This window comes from Saccopteryx bilineata, chromosome 6 (genome assembly GCF_036850765.1).
Source record: "Saccopteryx bilineata isolate mSacBil1 chromosome 6, mSacBil1_pri_phased_curated, whole genome shotgun sequence".
In the NCBI taxonomy this organism is placed as follows: domain Eukaryota; kingdom Metazoa; phylum Chordata; class Mammalia; order Chiroptera; family Emballonuridae; genus Saccopteryx; species Saccopteryx bilineata.
In genome coordinates this window covers 116,509,608-116,534,542 of record NC_089495.1, presented here as the reverse complement: position 1 = coordinate 116,534,542, position 24,935 = coordinate 116,509,608, and the positions used below count along the sequence as shown (strand labels likewise).

Here is a 24,935-nt window from a genome sequence, read left to right as displayed (position 1 = left end):
TGGTGGGCATGCCGGGTGGATCCCGGTCGGGTACATGCGAGAGTCTGTCTGACTGCCTCCCCATTTCCAGCTTCGGAAAAATGAAAAAAAAACAACCCTCCAAGTATCAGTTAAGACATCACTTAATCCAGAAGGCCTTCCCAGTAACCATAAAGATGATCTTTCTTTAAACTTCCATTATGACCCATCCACACCACAGCAGTCATTAACATGGATCACATATGCTTGCAAATTTCTTTCTATTCCCCACATTACATAAGCTTTGTAGGCATACGGAACACTACTGTCTATCCACTATATCCATACCATTAACACACTGCCAGGTCCACATAATTTATTCACTATCTAACAGAGAATGGGGAGATGGGCAGGATAAGAGAGCAGGAGGGAGGAAAGCAGGGGGCTAGACGGCTTCACTAACTCACGCTCAGTCACCGAGCTGTAAGCCAAACTTCTTGCATTCTACTTCTCTCCTTCAGCAATGAGCCACTCTTATTGCCACTCAACTCTTTTAATGCTCCAGAGATTATTACAAAGCAAAGAAAATGCTTTCTCAATCCTGTTATATCTCTCAGTTGACTTACACTTTTTCTATCATTACATGTAGGGTGTGTAAGGTTTCACAGGTAAAATTCAGGGCATTTGTATTATTGACTAAGACACTAAATATACCATAAAATTTTTAGTTAAAATCAGTCTTAATTATATTTCCATATCCCATTTATAACTATTTTGAAGTGAAATCAGTTTACAACATCTTTCTTTGAAAAAAAAATTTGGGGAGTGACATCACCAAAAAATGGCAGGGGATCAATTCCAGGGCTAATGTCCTCCCAAAAGAAAACTAATGAGCTGACAAAAACTGTCATAATGAACTTCTGAAGAATTCTGAAATCAAGTCAAAATCATACAACAATCATGGGAAGACATGGTGAAGCAGAAGCTACTGTTTGGTGTCTGTCACACCTACAATAAGGCACTGTCACATCTACAATCACTGATAACAGTCATAAGGACAACAGCCTGAATTTGTGTGGATTGTTAGTTCCACAGGAAGCAGTAGGGACCTTACTCCCAAAGAACTGTCACATAGCTCCCTAAAGGACACATGTGAAGAATGCCTTTGTTTCACCGAACTGAGAATATCCCCACAGCTGGGACACTTGCTGGGAGCATTTATGGCATAGATATTAACTGCATCAGCCCAGAACAAGAAACAATATTGATACAAACTAAATTATTAAGCTCTTAAATTACTAAGTTTTAAATAGTGTATCTTCAAGATAAAGCTATATCTATATGTAATTTTACAAAGAAATAAAAAGCTAAAACATGATAATTAAAAACCATATTTTATGAACATTTACTATGTGCTTAGTAATTTACAAACATATGTAGCCACGTTTCATTCTAATGACTGTAAGATGACCATCTCAAACAAGGAAACTGAAGTTGGTACAAGTTATGTAACCTGCCCCAGGTCTAGGAGCTGGAATCAGAACCAGAATTTGTCTTATTTTACCAATATCATAAAGAAATAAGAAGTACATCTACACCAGAAAGACACACCAAAACATAAATATGTACCATCACCAGTCATCTAACCTTCAAGTTCTGCTGTTAAACATCAGCTTGAGAATGAAGACAAGTGTTTAGTATATAACATAAAAAGACTTTATAATTTGACATGAATGTAATAAAAGTTAATGATACTGAACCCAGCTAATAAAATAAGGCAATAAAAGCAGAAAATTGCTTATTTCTTATTTCTTTCACACCAGTCCTCTCTACAAGTAGTTCGTATTGGCAATCTTTCAATGGTACAGAAATAATTATACCCAAGAGTAGAACTAATGCTGCTACAAATACAATCCAAAAAGCTCTAGGGAAAGGTAGAGAAAAAACAAAGGGAGTGACTATCATACAATAAGTGCCTTCTTCAAAATATATTTTAAACATGTAGTATAAACCACATTTGTAATTGGTTTATATGAGTACAAGAAACATATGTAAGTATATACAATTGGCTGCTAACAGACAACTGACATATAAAATGCATTAAGAAGTAGAAGTGTTACATGTCAAATGAATACATACTTTTACATTCTAATCCCTAGCCTGACCAGGTGGTGGCGGCAGTGGCACAGCAGATAGAGCTTTGGACTGGGACATAGAGGGCCCAGGTTTGAAACCACAAGGTAACCAGCTTGAACGGGGTCTCACCCACCTTGAGCTCAGGCTCACCAGCTTGAGCACAGAGTCACTGGTTTGAACATGCAATCACAGACATACCCCATGGTCGCTGGCTTAAGCCCAAAGGTCACTGACTTGAAGCCCAAGGTCACTGATCTGAGCAAGGGGTCACTTGCTCTGCTGTTGCCCCCTGGTCAAGGCACATATGAGAAAGGAATCAATGACCAACTCTCCCTTCTTGTCTGTCCCTATCTGTCCCTCCCTGTCTTTCTCTGTCTCTGTCACAAAAAAGAAAAATTAATTCTAATACCTAGCCTAACACAGAAATCCCTAAGATTATTAAATTGCATACCTGAAAAATATAATTTTATTAATGTTACCTTAATAAATTCAATAAATTTTTTAAAATTAAAGCAAAGCTTGAAGCAAAAAAGAAAACTAAGAAATCCATTTCATAAATAAAAACAAAATAAAGTTATCTGCAGATAAATAAAGGCTGAGAGAATTCAATGTCTGTAGACTTTACTATAAAAAATGTGAAAGTAACTTCTTTCAACAGAAGAAAAATGATGCCAGATATAAATTTGAAAAGCCACAAAAAATTGAAGAATGCCAGAATTGTTAAGTCTGTTGTTAAATAAAAGACATTTTTTTCATATTTTTAAAAACATTTTATAATTATCCACAGCAAAAATAAGAACAGCATATTAAGGTATTTATAACACATTTGGAAGTAAAAACCATGATAGCAAGAGCACAAAGAACAGGAAAGGGGAAATATAAGTATACTTTCAAAGGTTCTAACCCCATACCTAAAGTGATACATTATTTGAAAATAGAGAAAGTAAGTTAATAATGCAACTGGGCCTGACCAGGCAGTGGTTCTGTGGACTGGGACACAGAGGACACAGGTTTGAAACCCCAAAGTGGCTGGCTTGAGCACGGGCTCACCAGCTTCAGCATGGGGTCACTGGCTTGTGTGTGGGATCATAGACATGACCCCATGGTCACTGGTTTGAGCCCAAAGGTCAGCTGGCTTGAGCCCAAGGTCACTGGCTTGAGCCCAAGGTCACTGGCTTGAGCAAGGGGTCACTGGCTTGGCTGAAGCAGCTACTCCATCAAGGAATATATGAGAAAGCAATCAATGAACAACTAAGGTGCTGCAATGAAGAACTGATGCTTCTCATCTCTCTCCCTTCCTGTCTGTCTGTCCCTATCTGTCCTTCTCTCTGTCTCTGTTACACACACAAAAAAATAATGCAGCTATAATTTCTAGAAAAAAACACTAAATACGAAAAAGAAATACTAAAGACCTTAACAGACACCTCACTGAAGAAGATATACAAATTGCAAATAAGCATATGTGAAGATACTCATGTCACCAGGGAAATGCCAATTGAAACAAAAATGAGATAACACTACACACCTGTTAGATTGATCAAAATTCAAAACAATGACATCAAATGCTAGTGTAAAAATGGAGCAAAAGGTGCATTCATTCACCTGGTGTACTGCAAAATGGCACAGCCACTCTGAAACACAATTTAGTGGTTTCATTCAAAACGAAACATACTCTTACCATACAATCCAGCGTTGCAATAGGTGGTATTTACTCAAAGGAGCCACAAACTTGTGTCCACACAAAAATCTGCCCATGGATATTTATAGAAACTTTATTCATAATTGCCACAAGTACAAGCTACCAAGATACCTTTCAGTAGGTGAATGGTAAATCCAGACAACAGAGTATCATTTAGTTCTAAAAAAAAAGAAAGAGAAAAAGAGAGGGAGGGAGGGAGGGAGGGAGGAGAAAGAAAGTAGTGCTACCATACCATAAAAAGACACAAAGAAACCTTAATTATATATTATTAAGTGAAGAAGCCAATATGAAAAGTTTCGGGTGTCCCCAAACTACAGCCCGCGGGCCACATGCAGCCCCGAGGCCATTTATTCGGCCCCCACCGCACTTCCGGAAGGGGCACCTCTTTCATTGGTGGTCAGTGTACTGTGGCGGCCCTCCAACAGTCTGAGGGACAGTGGACTGGCCCCCTGTGTAAAAAGTTTGGGGACCCCTCCTACAGTATGATTTTAACTATATGACAATATGATGTTTTGGAAAAGGCAAAACTATGGAGACAATAAAAAGATAATTGGTTGCCTGGGGATCATGAAGACAGGAATGAAAAGGTATTCAGAGGATTTTTAGGATAGTGAAAATATACTATACCGGTGCATACATGTCACTATATATTTGTCAAATCCATAAGATGTAAAACACAAAGAATGAGGCATTAGGTAAAAGAGACTTTGAGTGAGTATGATGTATCTGTGTAGGTTGTCTGATAATAACAAATGTACCACTATCATGGGGTATCTTGATAATAAGAGAGGCTATGCATGTGTGGAAATCTATGGAGCTTTCCCTCAATTTTTCCATAACCTAAAACACCTCTAAAAAGTTGAAGTCTTAGTTCTGTTAAGAAAAAAAAAATTAAAGAAACAAATAGATAGTTAATAAATCAACAGTAGACATAAAATAAAATCATAACAAATATTCAATTAATTAAAACCAAGATATGAAAAAGGAAAAGGACAAACAAAAACAAATGTGATAAACTGAAAACAACAAAGGTAGCAGACTAAAAAATGGCCATAATAATCATTGCATTACGTGTAAATAATCTAAAACCATCACTTAAAAGGCAGAGATTTTTTTTTTTAAGTTAAGAGGAGGGGAGATTGAGAGACTCCTGCGTGCGTTCGGACTGGGATCTACCTGCAACCTCCATCTGGAGCACAGAGATTTAAATATGTATAAAATACAGATAGATCTAACAATATCTATCAACCAAAAAAGAAAAAAACTGTACAGGTCAGGAAGTTATTTCTTAAAGGACTATACAGTAAATATCTTAGACTTCCAGGTCACATTTCTTTATTATTCAATTCCACATTTGTAACTTAAAAACTGCCACATATAAAATGTAAATGACAAGACAAAGTTTCAGTAAAATTTTATTTATAAAACCAGGCAGCAAGCAGTTGAGAAATAACTTAGTGATGATGGCAAAAATCAAATGGAATAAACATTTCTAAGACAGTCAAAACAGTCAGGAGGCTATTGAGGAAGTGGGGCCAATGTACATTTGTGCCTCAGTTCTCAAAGCTGCTGAGTCATAAATGTTCTGGAATAACTGCTGCATGGACAAGTATAAACTTGACCTCCTCCTTGCAGTTTTGGCCCCACCTCTTTTACATATTAGAAAAGATCACTGTTAATCTACCCAGCAATCCTTCATTTGAGTTGAGGGGCTGCACTGGTGGTCTCTCATTATAAATCCCACTTTCTTTGTTCTCTTTGAAGTACAATTTAGCTTGCTACTGAATCTGTGTCTGGCAGGCTGCGATTCTTTTTGCTCAAATAAATGTGGTTTTGTTCTTTATTACAGACTGAACTTATATTTTGGTTAACACTGAAACCAAAGAATTACAGCATAAAGAAACACACAGGTTAAAAGCAAAAGAATGGGGTTCTGGCTGGTTGGCTCAGTGGTAGAAAGTCGGCCTGGTGTGTGGATATCCCGGATTTGATTTTTGGTCAAAGCACACTGCATACCTCCCCCTCTCGCTTTTTTTTCTCTCTCTCTTCTTGCCCCCTCCTGCAGCCATGGCTCCATTAGAGCAAGTTGGCCCAGGGTGCTGATGATAGTTCCATGGCCTCTGCTCAAGAGCTAAAAAAATGGCTCCAGTGCAACAGAGCAAGGGCCTCAGAAGGGCAGAGCACCGCCCCCTAGTGGGCTTGCCAGGTGGATAGCGGTCCGGGCAGATGTGGGAGTCTGTCTCTGCCTCCCCGTCTCTCACTTAAAAAAAAAAGCAATAGAATGGAAAAGGATATAGCATACAAACATATTTTAAAAAAATAGTCTAGCTAAATTAATATCAGAAAAATCTGACTTTATATATATGTATATGTATATGTGTGTGTATACACACACACACACACACCCAGGAACTTTCCATAAGAAGAAAGGGGTTAAGTCATCAAAATGACATGGCAATTCTAAGTATGAATTCATAAAATACTACAGCTTTAAAAAGCAGGAAGCAAAGCCTTATACCAATAAGAGAAAAAGAACAATCTGCAATTTTAGTTGAAAACTTCAACACTTCTCTTTCAGTTATAGACCAAAAAATAATTTAAAATAAATCAATAAAGATACAGAAGACTTAAAGACATTACCAACCAACTTGAACTAATTGTTACGTAGGCATGTAAAACACTATTCAACAACAGTAGAAACATATTCAGCGTACATAAAATATTCACCAAGATAGGAATATCCTGGGATGCAAAAGAAATCTCAATGAGGCTCATAATTCTGATCACAGGAGAATTAAAATAAAAATCAGTAAAAATACACTTCAAAAAAATACCAAAGTATCTGAAAACGTATTTTAAATAACCTGTGGGTTGAAGAAGTCACCAAGAAATTTCTAAAGTACATGAAAATCAAAAACATATCATGTCAAAATGTGTAGGATGGAGACAAAATGGTACTTCAGAGAAATTTAGAGCATTAAAATACTACATTACTTAAGAAGAAAGATTTTAAATCAGTCATCTCATTTTCCCCATTAAGAATTAGAAAAGACTAAATTATACCCAAAGTAAGACAGAAGAAAATAACTAATTAGTACAAATAAAGAAATCATCACTATAGATTCTATATACATACACTAAAAGGATGTGATCTTTCTAAAATAACTTTATGCCTAAAAATTTAATAATTTAAATTTTAAAAAGTGTATCATTTGGATAAATATAAACTAACAGAGCATGCTTACCAAGAAAACCCCTAACTAGTTCTATGTCGATCATGGCAATTAAATTTGTAGTTACAAATATTCTAACAAAGCCCCAGATCTAGATGATTTCACAGATGAATGCTGTCAGTTACTTAAAAAAAAAATACTATTCAATTTTACACAGTCTTTTCCCAAAATTTTAAAACAAGAGAATACTCCCATACTCATTTTATGGGCCAACAATACCATGGAAATAAATCCAGAAAAACATATCGGGGGTGGGGGAAGAACTACAGCTAAATAACCCTCATAAATATAGACACAAAAAACATTAACATAGTATAAAGCAAATGAAATATAGAAACATGTTTTAAAAATTATACATCGTGGCCCTGGCCGGTTGGCTCAGTGGTAGAGCGTAGGCCTGGCGTGCAGAAGTCCTGGGTTCGATTTTCGGCCAGGGCACACAGGAGAAGCGCCCATCTGCTTCTCCACCCCTCCCCTTCTCCTTCCTCTCTGTCTCTCTCTTTCCCTCCCGCAGCCGAGGCTCCATTGGAGCAAAGATGGCCCGGGCGCTGGGGATGGCTCCTTGGCCTCTGCCCCAGGCGCTAGAGTGGCTCTGGTCGTTGCAGAGAGACGCCCCAGAGGGGCAGAGCATCGCCCCCTGGTGGGCAGAGCGTCACCCCCTGGCGGGGGTGCCGGGTGGATCCCGGTCGGGCGCATGCGGGAGTCTGACTGTCTCTCCCTGTTTCCAGCTTCAGAGAAATACAAAAAAAAAAAAAAATTATACATCATGACCCAGTACATTTATCCCAGGAATATAAGTTTACCTTACTAATCAATATATCAAACAATGTAAATTCACCATATCAATAGACTAAAAAACAAAAGCCATATGATCATCTAAAAGGATAAAGAAAAATCATTTTAAAAGATTCAAAACAACAGAAAAATTTTCAGCAAACTAGAATTATAAAGAAACTTCCTGACCCTGCTCTGTTAGCTCAGCAGTAGAGCGTTGGCCCGGTGTAAGTCAGTCAGTCCCGGGTTCGATTTCCTGCCAGGTCACACAGGAAAAGTGCCCATTTGCTTCTCCACCCTTCCCCATCTACTTTCTCTCTGTCTCTCTCTTCTCCTCCTGCAGCCAAGGCTCTTCTGGAGCAAAGTTGGCCCAGGAGCTGAGGATGGCTCCATGGCCTCTGCCTCAGGCACTAGAATGGCTCCAGTGTAGCAGAGCAACGCCTCCGATGGCCAGAGCATTGCCCCGTGGTGGGCATGCCGGGTGGATCCTGGTCGGGCGTATGTGCAAGTCTGTCTCTCTGCCTCCCCATTTCTCACTTCAGAAAAAAAAGAAAAGAAACTTCTTTGCTGGACCAGGCGATGCTGCAGTGGATAGAGCGCAGTGGATAGAGCATTGGACTAGGACACCCTGATTCAAAACCTCAGGGTTACCAGCTTGAGTGTGGGCTCATCTGGCTTGAGTGAGGGCTCACCAATGAGCACAGACGGGGTCGCTGGCTTGAGCATGGGATCATAAACAGGACCTCATGGTCGCTGGCTTGAGCAAGGGGTCACTTGCTTTGCTGTAGATCCCAGGTCAAAGCACACATGAGAAAGCAATGAATACGCAACTAAGGTGCTGCAACAAAGAATTGATGCTTCTCATCTTTCTTCCTTCTGTCAGTCTGTTCCTATCTGTCTCTCTCTCTGTCTCAAAAAAAAAAAAGAAAGAAAAAAAAAACTTCCTCAAACTGATAAATGGTATCTATGAAAAATTACAAATAACAAGATATTTAATGGTGAAGGACTGCATACTTTTCAGAAGTAAGACAAAGAAGTCCTCTCCAACTGCTTGCAATTCAGCATTATACTGAATACATCAGTAAGGTCTGTACAGTCTTTAAAGGACAAAATTAAGATTTTATTTTTAAAAGAAAGTAAACTAAAACCTAAACAGATATGAAAACGTATCATTTTCAAGGACTGGAAGATAACAATTCCACCCAAATTTTTACACAATCCTAAACAAAATCGTGGCTGTATTTTCTAACTGTTAAAAATTCATAAATTGGTTCTAAAATATGTATGAACATTTTTTTTGTTTTGTTTGTTGGGGTTTTCTTGCTTTTGTTTTTGCGAGAGAGAGACAGAGAGACAGGAAAGGAGACAGATGGAAAGAAATCAATTTGTAGTTGCAGCACTTCAGTTGTTCACTGATTGCTCTTCACTTGTGCCTTGATTGGGGAGCTCCAGCTGAGCCAGTGACCTCTTGCTCAAGCCAGAGACGTTGGGCTTCAATCCAGCAATTGTTGGGCTCAAGCCAAACAGGCTGCACTCAAGCCACCAACCTCAGGACTTGAACCTCAGACCTCAGCATCCCAGGTCAACATCTTCTCCACTATTCCACCACTGGTTAGGCTAAAATGTATATGAACATTAAAAGGGTCTATAAACAAATCCAAAACAGAACAAATTGGAGAAGTTAAACAGATGCTATAACTTACTACAAAGCCACATATATCCAGGCAGCGTGGTATTGCTGTAAGAATAGCATAGGCATTCACAGAACATAACAGAAAGTCCAAAAGTAGACCTACACAAATCAAACACATATTAGTAAATGATCAACTGATTATAGACAGAGGTGTCAAGAGAAATAAATGATGGAGAAAGAACAATATATACAAATAGTGAGGAACAACTGAACATCTATATGCCAATAAATAAACCTGGACTCTAACTTTACATTATTCACAAATGTAAGAGTTAAATTTATAAAACATCTAGGAAAAATCTTAACTTTTGGGTTAGGCACATATTTTTTTAAACAGACTACAAAGGGCAATCTCCATATAAAAAAAATGATAATTTGACTTCTACAAAACTAATACAACCTTACGAGAATGAAAAGAACCACAACTTGAAAAGAAATATTTGGGAATCATATATGTAATAAAGGAATTATAGCCAGAATGTATAAAGAGCTCTCACATCTTCCTGGTAAAAAACAACCCAATTATTTTTTTAAATGGGCCAAAGATCTAAACATTTCAAAAAAACTATTAAAGTGTGCTCTAAGCACATAAAAAGATGCTCAATATTATTTGTCACTAAGAAAATGCAAATTAAAAGCATAGTTAAGCTACCATAAACACCCACAGAAATCAAATAAAAAAGACTGACAGCATCAAGTAATGAAGAGGATATGAAACAGTTGTAACTCCTACACATTTTTAGTGTGAATACAATGACACAACTACTTTTGAAAACAATGAGTCAAGTTTCTTGTGCTAAACATATATTTATTCATACATGCTAGCAATTCTGCTCTTGATATTTACTCAAAGGAAGTGACGACATAGGTTCAAACACTGTTACTAATATAAATGGAAATAAGTACTGGAAACAAATAGAAATTAGACTGTTAGCTTAACTCTAATCTCATTGCTTTATTTTTTTTAATTACTGTGTATCTACTTTGAACAAAGTCTTATACCAGATCACCACTTTTTTTACCCTGTGTCTTTCTACTGTAGCCTGATGATATTTTTAAAACAAATGTCATTCCTCCAGCTTAAAGCCTTTCAAGGACTTGTCACCGCTACTGTAACAGAATATGAGCTCTTTCCCAGTCTGTAAAATCTGAATAAATCTTCCGCCACCCCCAATAGACTGAAAGAGGCCTCACTGAGGAATCTGCTGTGCAGATTCTGCAGTATAAAAGATCTGCCTCCTATAGAAGTCTATTGGGGGTGGCGGATTCCACCTTTGGAATTTTTCTGCTCTAGGAAAAGTTCTAGCGTGGAAAAAATTAAGCAACATGCTCTATGTTTGAGCGGAATCTGCTGCGGCCTCCCATTGACTTGAATAGGAGAGGAAGAAATGTGTCGGAAACTGTCATTTCTCCGCCTCTTATTGAAATCAAAAGGAGGCTGCGGCGGATTGTGTGGTAACCGGAGATTCTCGGGAGCTCTCTTCCACAAAATCCGCCGCACTCCCAATGAAATCAATAGGAGGCGGATTCAATGCCGGAAACCGCTGATTTCAGCAGTTTCCTCATTCAGAATATGGGAAAATAGTGGGAGATAATTATACATTGGGGAACAGTATGAACTACATCTTATAGTGGTCTCTTATAGTATAAGACCGATGTAGTTCACATTGTGTAAATGTATGGTGCTTTGTGTACTGTGCAATGATTACACACAAAGCACCTTAAACTTACACAGTATTGTGTGCATGGTGCGTGTACTGTTTTTACACTATTAACCTTTTCTACACCAGCAGGCTGTCTCGCAGGCTCTCTTGGCTCTCCGCCTCCTAGGCTTCTGTCCTCCAGCGCTTGCTGCACCCGCCCACTGATGATGTCAGCAAGCGCCGGACACACGTAATGCACTGCTATGGACTGTGGAGTGCCCCCCCCTTCCCCCGCTCCTTAGGCCCCGGACGGATGATGCAATCACGTCTGCGCATGACCGCAGGCATTCAATTTGGAACGCACGTCCATAACGGCGTGTGTTCAAGCTGAATAGCACTGCTGCAGACGGTAGCACGGCTTCTCAGTGGCTAAAGCCATTGGAAATATGTATTTTACGATGGCTTTAGGCGACCCCTGTGTTTTGCTCGTTCGACCCCTGCCGGGGTCACAACCCACAGGTTGAGAACCGCTGCTCTAATACAAAGTCACTTATCTGAGGCATGATGGGATTGTACCACCCCACATCAAAAGGGTGGGAAAGGCTTAGTCCTAAAACCAAGCCCCAGGCTACAAGGATCTTGCCCACCCACAGCCTGCCCCCAACACACATTAACATCACCTGGGCAACGGCTTCCACATGGGCAGCACCATCTTTAACAAAGTGACCATAATATATTTTATCTGCCCAACATCCTTTGTTCCCCATCTCCTTCTCTCTACACAAACTCTGCACTAACTGGCTTCTCTTTCAGCACTCCACCATCTTGGCTGTCTCTGCTCTCCTCCACGTGGCCTTTCTCTGCTCTCTTTTCTCCTCTCTCCTCTAATGCTAATCTCAGAACCCAAGAGAGAGCAAGCTCTCCGTTTGCTCCCACTTTATAACATAGAAATCCAAACTTTTAATCCAATATACAAAATAGGGAAGTCTCTAATACGAAGTCACTTATCTGAGGCATGATGGGATTGCACTACTCCACAGCAAAAAGGGTGAAAAAGGCTTAGTCTTAAAACTAAGCCTTAGCCTATAAGAATCCTGCCTGCTTACAGACTGTCCCCCCACATCCAATGCAAACTATAAGCGAGCAGACATATATATCATTTACAAACTTATTTGACCAACACTTGGATTGTAACACAAAGTAATAAATTGTTTTTACAATGAAACTTAAAAATCTCTTCACAAATAATATTCATTTTTATGTTTTGTGTGCAAATATACACACAAACACATGAACACTGATACACACATATGATAGTGTCTATTTACAAAGAAACATTATGGAATCAATCACATCAAAGTTTAGAACAGCAAGTACAGGCCAGAGGAAGTAGAAGGAAGGAAATAATAAAGTTCAGAGTGGAAATAAATGACATAGAGGCTAAAGAAATACAGAGGGGATCAATGAAACAAAGAGCTGGTTCTTTGAAAGGGTAACAAGATCAATGAACCCTTAACCAGACTCACCAAGAAAAAAAGAGGACTCAAATAAATAAAATTAGAAATGAGAATGGAGAAATAACAACCAATACAACAGAAATACAAAATATTGTAAGAAAATATGGTGAAGAACAGTATGCCAAAAAATTAGACAACCTCGGTGAAATGGACAAATTCCGTGAAACATATAATCTTTCAAAATCAATCCGGAAGAATCAGAAAACCTAAACAGACCAATTACAACAAATGAGATCAAAACAGTTATCAAAAAACTCCCAACAAACAAAAAGCCCTGGGCCAGATGACTTCACAGGAGAATTTTACCAAATATTCAAAGAAGAACTAACTCCTATCCTTCTCAAGCTATTTCAAAAAATTCAAGAGGAAGGAAGACTTCCAAGCTCTTTTTATGAGGCAAGCATTATCCTCATTCCAAAACCAGGCAAAGACAACACAAAGAAAGAAAATTATAGGTCAATATCCCTGATGAATTTAGATGCTAAAATGCTCAACAAAATATTAGCAAATGGGATCCAGCAATACATGAAAAAAATCATACATCATGATCAACTGGGATTCATTCTGGGGAGGCAAGGATGGTACAATAGTTGTAAATCAATCAATGTGATTCATCACATAGAAAAAAGGAAGAAGAAAAACCACATGATAATTTCAATAGATGCAGAAAACGCATTAGATAAAATCCAACACCCATTTATGATCAAAACTCTCTAGGCCCTGGCCGGTTGGTTCAGTGGTAGAGCGTCGGCCTGGCGTGCAGAAGTCCCGGGTTCGATTCCTGGCCAGGGCACACAGGAGAAGCACCCATCTGCTTCTCCAACCCTCCCCTTCTCCTTCCTCTCAGTCTCTCTCTTCCCCTCCCGCAGCCGAAGCTCCATTGGAGCAAAGATGGCCCGGACGCTGGGGATGGCTCCTTGGCCTCTGCCCCAGGCGCTGGAGTGGCTCTGGTCGCAACAGAGCGATGTCCCAGAGGGGCAGAGCATCGCCCCCTGGTGGGCAGAGCATCGCCCCCTGGCGGGGGTGCCGGGTGGATCCCGGTCGGGCGCATGCGGGAGTCTGTCTGACTCTCTCCCCGTTTCTAGCTTCAGAAAAATAAAATAAAATAAATTTTTAAAAATTAAAAAAAATAAAAACTCTCACAAAGTGGGAATACAGAGAACATACCTCAACATGATAGAGGCCATCTATGACAAACCCACTGCCAACATCATAATCAATGGGCAAAAATTAAAAGCAATCCCCTTAAGATCAGGAACAAGGCAGGGGTGCCCCCTTTCACCACTCTTATTCAACATAGTACTGGAAGTCCCAGCTACAGCAATCAGACAAGAAGAAGAAATATAAGGCATCCAAATTGTAAAAGAAGTAAAATTATCATTATTTGCAGATGATATGATACTGTATATAAAAACCCCTGAAGTATCAGTCAAAAAACTACTCAACCTGATAAATGAATTCAGCAATGTGGCAGGGTATAAAATTCATACACAGAAATCAGAGGCATTTTTACACACCAACAATGAACTGTCAGAAAAAGAAATTAAGGAAACAATCCCCTTCACCATTGCAACAAAAAAAAAATGAAGTACCTAGGAGTAAATTTAACCAAGGAGGTTAAAGACTTGTACTCGGAAAATTATAAAACATTAATAAAAGAAATCAAGGAAGATACAAACAGGTGGAAGCATATACCGTGTTCATGGTTAGGAAGAATAAACATCATTAAAATGTCTATATTACCCAAAGCAATTTACAAATTCAATGCAATACCAATGACATACTTCAAAGATATAGAACACATATTCCAAACATTTTTATGGAACCAAAAACGAACACGAACAGCCTCAGCAATCTTGAAAAGGAAGAATAAAGTGGGAGGTATCACACTTACCGATATCAAGTTACACTACAAGGCCATTGTACTCAAAACAGCTTGGTACTGGCATAAGAACACGCATATAGATCAATGGAACAGAACAGAGAACCCAGAAATAAACCCACACCTTTATGGACAACTGATATTTGACAAAGAAGGTAAGAGCATACAATGGAGTAAAGACAGTCTCTTTAATAAATGGTGTTGGGAAAATTGGACAGCTACCTGCAATAAAAATGAAACTAGACCACCGACTTACACCATTCACAATAATAAACTCAAAATGGATAAGACTTAAATATAAGTCATGAAACCATAAGCATCTTAGAAGAAAACATAGGATATAAACTCACCAACATCTCTCGCAGGAGTATATTTGCTGATTTATCTCCACGGGCAAGTGAAATAAAAGACAGAATAAACAAATGGGACTATATCAAACTAAAAAGCTTTGGTACAGCTAAAGACAAATGAACAGAATAAAAAGACAAACCACACAACGGGAGAATATATTCAACAATACGTCTGATATAATAACCAAAATTTATAAAGAACTTGTAAAACTCAAATCCAGTAAAAAAATGGGCAAAAGAAATAAATAGACACTTCTCCAAAAAGGACATACAGATGGCCAATAGACAGATAAAAAAGTGTTCAACATCACTAATCATTAGAGAAATGCAAATTAAAACCACAATGAGATACCAACTCACACCGGTCAGAATGACGCTCATCAACAAAACATCACAGAATAAGTGCTGGCGAGGATGTGGAGAAAAGGGAACCCTCCTGCACTGCTGGTGGGAATGCAGACTGGTGCAGCCACTGTGGAAAATTTTTGTGGAGATTCCTCAAAAAATTAAAAATAAATCTGCCTTTTGACCCAGCCATCCCACTTTTAGGAATATATCCGAAGAACACCATATCACTGACTAAAAAAAAGAAATGCCTCCCCATGTTTATTGCAGCATTGTTCACAATAGTGAAGATCTGGCAACAGCCCAGGTGTCTGTCAGCGGACGAGTAGATTAAAAAGCAGTGGTACATATACACAATGGAATACTATGGGGCCACGAAAAAGAAGGAAATCTTACCTTTTGCAACAACATGGATGGACCTGGAAACTATTATGTTAAGTGAAATAAGCCAGGCAAAGAAAGAAAAATATCATATGACCTCACTCATTTGAGGAATCCAAGGAATAATGTGAACTGAGGGAACGGAATTGAGACAGAGGAGGGATCAAAGGGACCAGAGGAAAAGAGGACAGAGGGAAAGGGGATGAGAGGATGGGATAAACCTGAAGGGAAGGGGGAGGGCGCTGTAGGAAGGGGGACAAAGGAGATGTTGAGGGGAATACGGGAGAGGGGGGATGCATTCGAGGTGACCCTAGAATCTATGTAAACACAATTAAAGAAAAAAAATTTTTTTTAAGTTTCATTGACAAACATGATAGAAAAGCACAATGTATTGAATTTCTAATCTTTTAAATTCTAATTGTGAATAATACTTGAATATCTGAGATTTTCAAGAGTTGACTGCTTTGATATTAAAATATAATTTTATTCTAATTATTTCCCTCAATTTAAATGTAACTCTGTAAGAAATGACTTTTAAATTAATGAATAAAGGATAACCAAAAACTGTATCATAACTAATATCTACATTCCTTTCTTTTATTTAAATCTCAAAATTCAACCATAAATATACCTGCACTTTGTGTAAAGATAAATAAAATCTGCACACAAAAATCACTGTTATACATATAATTAGTCAAATAAGGTTATTATGAAAGTTCTTTAACAGAGCACACTTTTTTTCTATTTTTATATATGCATCTTACTGTAAAGTTTAAAATGAATAATTTAAATTCTAAAATATGTTTGCAATTATAAACATAAGTCTCCATAATGTTATTCTGAGGACATTCTACCTCATGAAATTTGTTTTTTCAGGCCACATGACTTGAATTAAATAACACTATTATAACTTTTAAATGGACATTAACTGTATAGAGTAATAATATGCTTTAGCTCACATAAAGAAAACCATAAACTAGTATTAAAGAAGACTGAAAAGTAGTTATATATACTGTGAGTTGCCTTTGATATTTATTTTTAAGGAATCCTGGGATCAAACATGGAAACCAACAAATCTAGTGACATTGGAATCATATTACAAAAAGAAATATCTACACTTTTAAAGTTAGTTCTGTGCCTACGTAAGATGAATACAATAATGCTTACTTTGTGAAAGGAAAATAAAAACTTCTAAATAAAAAGTAAATAGTGATCTTTTTATTTCATATTTTCTTATTACTTTGTTATTCATGTCTTACATGACTCAATTACGTTGGAAATCTAGAACTCAGATATTTTAAAAACTCAATAATTACATGTACAAACAGGTTTATTTTACAAAAATAAACAATTATTTAAGTGTATTAATCCAAGTAATTGGTTATCAGTAGACAACTTCTACCTAAAATACCCTTAATAAAACAATTTTCCTAAGCTACTCAAGGATTTCACAGGTCCTACCTCTCCCATACACTTCTTTACAATTTGCTTCCCATGGAAATAACAAAATCTATATTATGGATGAAAAGTTAAAAAAATTTGAGAAAAGTTTAAACCTAAGAGTTGATTTTTAGCAGTAGAATGTGTATATATTGTATGATATATACATGATACATACCCTCCAAAATTCAACTTCTTGGAAAAGTACTATCACACAGCACAGGTACCTCCAAGATGGGCTACTTTGACATGTGAACTATTCTGAGCTGAGACAATTGAGACCCTACAGGCTCAGGAGAAGCTTCTACCTTTCTTTCCCTTAAGGAATTTAAATTGGGACTTTGCCCATGAAGAGCTATTACCAGATAAAACTTTTTTATGACCTATCTATCAGTAAGGGCATACTTCTAATTACTGAACATCTGCTCTTACTGTCCTAGCACCTGCCCTCCTCCCCTCTGGAGTCCCAGGCGCTTTACCTCATTCCTTGGCTCAGCACATCGCATTTACCTTACCTCATTTTACCTTTCTGTCTCTGAACCTCTCATGTACATGGGGTTTACGTAAGTGTACATGCAATTAAATTTTGTCATTTTCTCTTGCATCATGCCCATTCAATTATTTAGGCTAGGCCAAAAGAACCTAGAAGGGTTGAGGAAAAGGTCTCCCTTTTCCAAAATCTACCTGCAGAACATTACAAATTAAACAAAAAGGTAAAACTCTAGCCTGACCTGTGGTGGCGCAGTGGATAAAGTGTCGACATGGAAATGCTGAGGTCGCCGGTTCGAAACTCTGGGCTTGCCTGGTCAAGGCACATATGGGAGTTGATGCTTCCAGCTCCTCCCCCCCCCTCTGTCTCTCCTCTCTCTCTCTCTCTCTCTCTCTCTCTCTCTCTCTCTCTCTCTCTCTCCCTCTTCTCTCTAAAATGAATAAATTAAAAAAAAATTTTTTTTTAAAAACTCTCTCCCTTAACTAAAACCTTTTCCATAATTTACTCTTCTCCATCATGAAAACCTGACACCTTCACATTACCTGATTCTTCTGTTTTTTTCTCTATTTCAATTGTAATGTTCTAATATCAGTACTTTCTCTCTTATTCAGACTCGTTCAAATCTTCTTCATTTTCTCTAGCTACCACATCAGTTTCAAAATACTTTTTTCCCTCCTTCTAATACCTAAGTCACCACTAAATACCACTGTGAAATTCATCTTCCTAAAATAGCATTATATCTCATAACCTTTTCACTAAATTAATTTTTATTTTCCTATTATCTGAGTATCTAAATTATCTGACTTTATTGACAAATCGCAATTACAGAAGTACTGATCAGGCCCAAAGAGGTAATATAGAAGGAGAGCTAGACCTCTGCTGAAACCTGTGGACAGAAAGAAGTACACTAGTTTAGTTTGCTAAGCATATCAGTTTATTTCTCCTCTAAGCCCACTTCCACATATTTATTATAATCCCTGAGATCTCCTGGTTCTAGGATGTCATGTACTGCAATCTATACTGAGATGACAATTATATGCAACAGCTGTGGTGTCATAGAACAAGAAAAAATTCAGAATCTCTAGACCCTAAAGTGATAAAATAAACTGCAAAGATTTCTTGATGATGTAAAAGCAAAAGAGATTTAATGATGCAAACACCCTGGCCTTATAGCTTGGCTGGTTAGAGCATCGCCCTGAAGCACAGAGGTTGTCGGTTCAGTCCCCAGTCAAGGCACACACAGGAGCAGATCAATGTCCCTGTCTCTCACTTCCTTTCTCTTTCCCCTTTCTTTGCTAAAATCAATACATAAAAATACTTTAAAAATGATTCAAAACACTGATTTGAGAGAAATAAAAATTATGTGGCTAGTCACACTTTCATTCCTACAACTGACAGGGGCTGCCAGAGATGAAGATTTTTAATAATTACAAACCAGGCATCAATGTGAGTTCCCAAAGGACTATGCATATCCTAATAAGAAGGCATTCCTACTGGAAACTTTCATTAAGCAGAAAGGAATACAAGTAAATAAATCAAGCACTTAACTCAAAAGGTTGGAAAAAAATTTTTAATATAAGTCTGAGTGAATAGTAAAGAAAGAAATTATAAATGTTAAAGCAAAATTTCATGGGTTAGAAAAATAGAAAAACTATAAATTCAGTAAATACATAATGTTATTCCTTGAAGAACAAAATATTAATATGGTATATACAACCCACAGACCAAAAGAGAAAAGACTCTGAAAATTAAAAATTAAATGTGCAGTATTGCAGATAAGTAGACTTTTCTTCTCTTACGATATGTGTTAAATCTATGCTAATAAATTTATTAAAAAACTAGGAACTGAATCAAATGTTTCCCAAAGTATATCTATGATTTGTGGACTATAAATCTTTTCCTTTTATCTTTACATATTTTCTAATATGTTTATCAATTTTCTAAAAGAAGAATCATTTACTATTGTAATTAGAAAAACAATAAGTTTCTGAGGTGAAGGTTGTAAAATCTCTCAGTATCAGGGATTATATATAAAACTAGACTATAAAGTCCTTGAAAAGAGGACCCAAATCTTAGTGACAAGCCCATGAGCAGCACATACATAGTGTGTGCTGAAATATCTGAGACTGTTTTCTATCTAGTAAGCAAGTATTGAATATAGTTTTCATGACATCAGTATATTTAAAAGCAAGTTTAAATAATATTTACATTTTTAGGCACTGCACATAGCTCATTTGGTTAGAGCATTGTCCCGGATACGCCAAGGTTGTAAGTTCAATCCCTGGTCAGGGCACATACAAGAATCAACCAATGAATGCACAACTAAGCAGAACAGCAATTTGATGTTTCTTTCTTTCTATCTCTCTCCCTTCCTCTCTCTCTAAAATCAATCAATAAAAATTTGTTTAAAAATATTCACATTTTCGACTTTCCAATTTTATAGCCCTATATACTATTTGGTAAACGGATTATGCCAATTCTTCCACAAAAATAACCTACCCCACAGAATCTGGAGCAAACTTAATGCCATTGAAATTCCCACCTTTAGCTCCGCTTCATAATAGTCTTCCTTATACAATTTCTATTCTTTCCATAATGTTAGAATTGATCAAGTTTCCAATAAGAAAACAAAATAGGAGCTAACTAAAGGAATTCAATTAAGTTCAAGAAAATGCTGATTAAGGATAACTTTTATCACCTGACTAGGTGGTGGCACAGAGGATAGAGCGTCGGACTGGGACACAGAGGACCCAGGTTCGAAACCCCGAGGACGCTGGCTTGAGCACACCTCATCTGGTTTAAGCAAGGCTCACCAGCTTGAGCCCAAGGTCACTGGCTTGAGCAAGGGGTCACTCAGTCTGCTGTAGCCCCCAATCAAGGCACATATGAGAAAGCAATCAATGAGAAACTAAGGTGGCTCAATGAAATATTGATGCTTCTCATCTCTCTCCCTTCTGGTCTGTCTGTCCCTTTCTGTCTCTCTGAGTCTCTCTCACAAAATAAAAAATAAAAATATAAATAATAAAGCAAGGATAACGTATCAAAAAGAACAGGAATCATTCACTAGAACAAGGCTAAAAGCAACTTTTTAAATGCTATGTTTAAAATGGTTTTTATTTATCCACAATTGATCAAAACACAAATCTTTGGAATCAGGTTAACAAGGGACGAAATCTCAACTCTGCCATATTAAATTCATGACTTGGCAGGTAACTCTTCAGTATAACATCAGCTACTTCATAGGAAAAAATGATGTAAGAAGTTGTTTCATGTAAGGTATCCAATGGTAACAGAATTACAGTAGATTAGGTGCTCAATGAATGTTAAGTTCCCTTATTTTTCCACTATGAAATAGACAGTTAAAAAAAAAATTAAGAATGGGCCCTGGACGGTTGGCTCTGCAGTAGAGCATTGGCCTGGCATGTGGAAGTACAGGGTTTGATTCCCGGCCAGGGCACACAGGAGAAGTGCCCATCTGCTTCTCTACCCTTCACCTTTTTCTTCCTCTCTCTCTCTTCCCCTTCTGCAGCCAAGGCTCCATTGGAGCAAAGTTGGCCCAGGCACTGAAGGACGGTTCCATGGCCGCTGCCTTAGGCGCTGGAATGGCTCTGGTTGCAACAAAGCGACGCCCCAATGGGGAAAGCATCACCCCCTAGTGGGCATGCCTGGTGGAACCCGGTTGGATGCATGCAGCGGTCTGTCTGCCACCCTACCTCTCACTTCAGAAAAATACACACACACACACACACACACACAAAGGAAAATTTTCTGTTTCTCATGGGAATGATACCCATAACTTCATTATCACTATATGCTGACCAACAGCTCTAACACCAAATGTTTGATATTATTAAATATCTGAGCAATCGGAGTAATTCTATTTTTTAAATTATCCAAAACTTTTAGATACTGTAGAAAATCACAAAGTATTGGTTTTGCTTTTTAGAAAATACAAACATACATTTCTCATGTAGGCATAAAAATTTTTAATTTCCCTAAAAAATATAATTGAACATCATCTAGCCTAAAATCAATAATCCCTGAAATAAAGACATATACCTAAACACAGCTTCCATAAATATTTATTAGAAATTCTTAGGTGTATTAGATCAGTATGTGCCCTGGCCAGTCGAGACAGCGGATAGAATGTTGGCCCAACATATGGATGTCCCGGATTTGACTCCTGGTCAGAACACACAAGAGAAGCAATTATCTGCTTCTCTCCCCCTCTCTCTCCTTCTCTCCCTCTTCCCTTCCCGCAGCTAGTGTTTCAATTGGTTCAAGCATCGGCACCAGGCACTGAGGATAGCTCGGTTGATCTGAGCATTGACCACAGACAGGTTGCCGGGTTGAACCCGGTCGGGGTGCATGCAGGAGTCTGTCTATCTCCCCTCTCCTCACTTAAAGAAAAAATAAAGAAAGAAAGATGAGTTGGCATTTTATATAGAATTCCTAACTAAACGCAATTACTTTAATTTTCCTTAATCTACAGCTTAAACTATGTACAGAAGTGAGTATCAAAAGTATTTTCACCAGAAATAAGTTTCCATTTTTATGTTATATTTATATCAACTAATATATATAGTTACATATAATTCAGTTTAATATATCAATATCAAAGTTATTTTTCTACTATTTGAAAATTATGTCACGGCAAATAATAGAACAATTTATATCAGTGGTAGTCAACGTGCTCCCTACCACTCACTACTGGGCGTTCCAGCTTTCATGGTGGGTGGTACCAGAGCAACCAAAGGATAAATAAAAAGATAGATTTAACTATAGTAAGTTGTTTTATAAAGATTTATTCTGCCAAACAGCGAAAATCTGACATAAAGTACTTGGTAAGTGATTATTATTATTGATATATGCTTTAACTTGCTGTAACTCTGCTTTATAAATTTTATAGTGTAAAGTTACTTCCCTACTTTATAAATAACCATTACTGTGGAACCAGTGGGTGGTTAGAAAATTTTACTACTAACAGAGATACAAAAGTGGGCGGTAGGTATACAAAGGTTGACTACCCCTGATCTATGTAGTATTCCGAGTCTGATACTTACTTATTCAAGAGGATCAGAATATGCCACCCCAAAATACGCCACTTTGGCATTACAATTATTTTAAAATGAAGGTAATTAAAAAACAACAGATTCAGGAAGAGATTTCTGCCCATCCTTTATCTGCCTAAAAGCAGGGCACAAATTTACTTCTCTGTGACATAAATATCCCCCTACTCCTGTGCTGGGAGGAGAAGAGTAACCCTACCACTGGAAATGGAGGACAGCACCAAGATGAGTCTGCATAAACAAGCTTTACTAAAAATGACCCTTATCTTCCATTAGTTCTCTTAACTACTCTTAAATATCTCCTAGTCACCACCCACATGGAGTCCCTTGGAGCCCAAACCTTCTTCATTTGTTAACAAGGGTATATAAGCTCTTTTGAGTTTCACTTCTTTTCTGTGACAAATTTGCATTCCTTTCCCCGTTAATTTCTCTTGTCAGTTAATTTCTCAAACTCCTAGTCACTGAACCTAAAAGAGTAGAGGAAAAGTGTTTCCTCCACAACAATACTATAAAATTATAAAAAGTTTAGAAATGGATCTCTCAATTTATGTATGAGCAAGTGAAATTATCTCATTGCTCCTCTACCATCCTATATTTCTCTAGTCTATTCACTTTCCAATATGACTGTCTTATAGTTTCTCTTCTCTGCTTAAACTACCAAAACTTCCTGCTCATCCTAACTCTAGTGATGGCTAGCTGTTTTTCGCACTAATAAGACAGAAGCATTAAAAAATAACTTCATTACCTTCTATCACATTAACCCTGCAGTACAGATATAATTCACCTTCTTACCTCTTCGTATGGATGAACTATTGTGATAAGGGGCCAAAGAATTGTAAAACTTAGTATTGGAAACACCATTTTAAAGAGGAAAAGTCAGGCTTCTTGCCCCCTCCATTCTGTGGAAAATGGAGGGAGAAGAATGCAGAAGCTTTCTGGCTTACAAGAACAAATGGGTCATTTAGTAATAATTCAACTATAGTTCTCTGGAAGGACTGAGCAATACTTGCTAGACAACAAAGATAAAGGTTATCTAAAAACTTCCTTTCCCTTTCAATAAGAGACAATATTTACATATACTACACTGATTTTAACTCTTCCTCCCTTCCTGGAGTCCTGAGAGTAACATACCTCTAGACAAAGGGATGGGAGGTAGACACTAAAAGATTTGAGAATGTCTTTGATATGTAAAACGACATCACTATTGTGTTACCTTGTAAGTTTTAATATGTAGGAATGTTTTTTATAGATCCTATAGACCAGTGGTCCCCAACCTTTTTTGGGGCCATGGACCAGTTTAATGTCAGAAAATATTTTCACGGACCAGCCTTTAGGGTGGGATGGATAAATGTATCATGTGACCGAGACAAGCATCAAGAGTGAGTCTTAGACGGATGTAACAGAGGGAATCTGGTTATTTTTAAAAAATAAAACATTGTTCAGACTTAAATATAAATAAAATGGAAATACTGTTTAAGTTATTTATTTTTTCTCTGCAGACCGGTACCAGTCCATGGCCCGGGGATTGGGGACCACTGCTATAGACGAACAATGATTGATTATTGTGTCATGCTTCCTCTCCTTTTCCCCTAACCTATATGTGATCAAGTCCATGTAACTAGCTTCAGGGCTATTTTGGACACACACAACTTGGGTTAGCTATACTCCGTGTAAATCATATGCAGCCGGCTTATTAATAAATCTCCTCCTAAAAATTCTTCTGTATCCTGCCTTGGTGTCTCTACATAACCTATGGAATTAAGGTACGCTACTTTATAACACTATCCAGGCTCCTATACATACAGCCAATTCTTCTATCTGTGTATCTATATTCCATACCCTCTCCTCCCCTCAAGACAAAAGCTCGATGAATGTTCCCAACATCTGTGTCCATGCATCATCAAGGCTAAATCACTCCCTCCACAGAATCATTTCCACCAGCACACAAAACACTAATACCCGGTCTCAGGCAAATAAGATATATTTTGCTCACCCTGTTAAAGATGGCCGCTGCACACGTGGGGCAGCTGAATGCCCTTCTTGCTTGTAAGGGGTGTGGTTATGCTAATGTACGTTAGGGGAGGACTTTCATGCCAAAAGGTTTTAAAAGAAAGAACTAGGAGGTCATTTTGGGGAGAGTGGCCACGTTCTTGTTGGGAGGAGGAGCCCAGGCTGGAGCAAGGCAGGGAAGCCACGTGGAGGAGGCAGCCAAAATGGCAGAATGGGGGAAGGAAAAGCCAGTTTGTGGAGGAGGAGATAGGGAACAGAGGTGAATAAGACTGGTGAGGTGGAAACCTTTGATTCTAGGAAACTAGGATGAGTCAG

The 24,935-nt window shown here is 37.9% G+C and overlaps 1 protein-coding gene across 2 annotated transcripts in view; it reads right to left on the bottom strand.

The window, feature by feature from the left end:
- NBEA (neurobeachin) overlaps positions 1 to 24,935 on the bottom strand; it is a 740,071-nt gene that overhangs the window by 683,239 nt on the left and 31,897 nt on the right. The window lies entirely within an intron of this gene.